This window comes from Ostrea edulis, chromosome 3 (genome assembly GCF_947568905.1).
Source record: "Ostrea edulis chromosome 3, xbOstEdul1.1, whole genome shotgun sequence".
Classification (NCBI taxonomy): domain Eukaryota; kingdom Metazoa; phylum Mollusca; class Bivalvia; order Ostreida; family Ostreidae; genus Ostrea; species Ostrea edulis.
The window spans coordinates 80,700,289-80,702,643 of record NC_079166.1 but is presented as its reverse complement, the minus strand read 5'-3'; the positions used below and the strand labels follow the sequence as shown (position 1 = coordinate 80,702,643).

At 37.0% G+C, this 2,355-nt stretch overlaps 1 protein-coding gene across 2 annotated transcripts in view; it reads right to left on the bottom strand.

The window, feature by feature from the left end:
- The window catches only part of LOC125675591 (zinc finger protein 431-like), an 8,317-nt gene extending 6,719 nt beyond the window's left edge, over window positions 1-1,598 (bottom strand). Inside the window, exons 1-2 of one of the 2 annotated variants that reach the window (XM_048913346.2) lie at window positions 1,447-1,598; window positions 924-988 (exon numbers count right to left, since the gene is read on the bottom strand). The gene's annotated coding sequence lies outside the window, so the exon portion shown is untranslated. The remainder of the gene's footprint in view (window positions 1-923; window positions 989-1,446) is intronic. The other variant, XM_048913345.2, reaches the window with a different exon arrangement.
- Between the last annotated feature and the right edge of the window lie 757 nt (window positions 1,599-2,355).

The following is a 2,355-nucleotide window of genomic DNA, read 5'->3' as shown; positions in this document are numbered from 1 at the left end:
GAGAAAGTTGTTATGAATTTGTTGATGTTTTAGATATGGTACAAATCAATAAATGTGTTGTTTTTTTTAAAGTTCAGATTCTTCAGGATAATAAAACTGTTAAGGACTGTTTAGCTGGGAGACATCACAAATTCAGGGTTCGACACCGTTTCTCCATTGCGACATGTGTCAAACTAATCATGATCACTGAAACCTTTTACTTATCTAAAATCAATTACTCCTAGTAAGCGTTGACTTGACTAAAAATTAGGTGACTACCCGACATGCTAGATAGCTAAAAATACATTCAGGGTTTTCCAATAAATTGTCGACAAGTGTACATTGATAATTTATACAAGTTGTTAAGCAGAAATTTTTATTAGTCCAATCGACTAGGCACAGATTTTATTAATCTGAATTAGAATTTATTAGCCTGAGACTAACGGACTATCGTTAGTGTCGAACCCTGCAAATTATCAGGTCTGAGTAGGGTTATCACCCTCGGGCCATAACCCTAGTAAGACCTGATAATTTGTGATGTATCCCTGCTAAACAGTCCATAATTGTATATATATTGAGAATGATTTAAGTCCTGATGGTTCAGACTCCACAAGTTTACACTTAAGAGCAATACCAATGAACCACAAAAAACAAAGAAAACAATAAACAAAAAAATGAAAGTTTGTTTAAATTGGTAGATAAATTAATTTTTTTTTTACTTTTTAAACTCTTTAAGAATATTTCCCAATTTCAACCAAATGTCACTGTTTTTCCCACTGTCCTTAAAAAGAATCCCTGCCATTTCAGTATATATACTAATCCGAGATTCCTCCGACTCTTACTCCCGCTTTTAAATTGTGACATGTGTGGGGGAAAGTCAGAGCGGACTCCATATTGAAAAGAGGGAATTCAGCGACACCAACTGGTGTCGCTGCTTTACCTACCTCTTCAACTTTATTTCGCAGATCTATCTTCCAAGACGCGAGGATTCAGTTATCGGATGGTTATTCTACAAATAGATCATGATTAATACGATGCTATCGCCAATTAAACTATGGAATTTTGTGTGTTTATGTGCCGACATCATATGCAAAGAAATCGAAAGATGAGGCGGCGACCTAATTCAAGTGATGCTTTATTTGTCGGTGTTATGGTCTCCCCCGCACATGTCACAATATAAAAGCGGGGGTAAGAGTCAGAGGAATCTCGTATTTAATATGTATACAAACACCGTGTTGTAAATTGAAAAAGTCTAACAGAGTATGTACTGTACAGTGTTTACTATTCTAATGTTAACTGACAAATATTGACGGTTGTTTCATGGATTTGTAAGCTATATATGCCTGTTCTTATTAAATAGCCTAACATACGTTACATAGCATATTCGCGTCTATGCCATTTTCAGCAAGCACCTGAGCTGTGCTGAGAAAGTCTTGCAGCAGTGCAGGATACCAAACCATTAATTACCAAAGTCCAGATGCCTATGGAATCTTTAAAGTTGCAGGAATGTTGCTGGATGGAATAACGCATAGCTTGATCAGTCGATTGAATTTTAGTCTTGTGCCTGTGGAAACTGTGGACTAAAACCAACACCTGAATCTCAAACCCGATCAACATCAACATTACAAACCCGACCTAATATTTCAGAATCGTCTCCGTTCACGAGTCAATCTAATTAAAATAAGATCTTTGATCCGCTCCGTTATTGTTATGTAGCGACAATAACAATAACGGAGCGGATCAAAGATCTTATTTTAATCAGATTGTTCACGAGACTGAGTTACAACATAGGGCGATTTATATGTACTCCTGGACTCGGTGGGTGTGTTTTTGTAAAACCTCACTTCATTAATTTTTCAGGAGTGAAGAGTACTTTGAAAGACGTAATCCACTTTTAGTTAATGAGCTATATCTATATATATTAGCAGGGGCGGATCCAGGAATTGCGGTTACGGGAGGTGAGGGAGGGGGGGGGGGGGCTACTTTATGAGGCAGGGGTTTTGGGGGCGCCTTGAGGCGAAGTCCCCGGAAGCTCCTGGATTTTACAGATTTTATAGGGCTTGAAATATGTCTCCTATTTAAAAGTCATTTGCACTATTTTCTATCATTTTTAATAAGGTGGAATTAGTAAAATGACGCAAATTTTAAGAGTTTTTGGAAAAAATTTAGTTCTCCCAATAAAGTAATTGAAGAAATCAAAATATTTTGTCATTTAATTTTCCGGGAGTAGAAGAAATTATTGCTTCTTTTATTGTTTAGTACATTTTTCTAAACAAGATACCATGATTTATACCTTAAATTTGAATTTTAGGGGGTGCGCGCCCCCCTTAAATCCGCCACTGATTAGCCGGGGGGGGTCATAGAGCAGTGTCTATG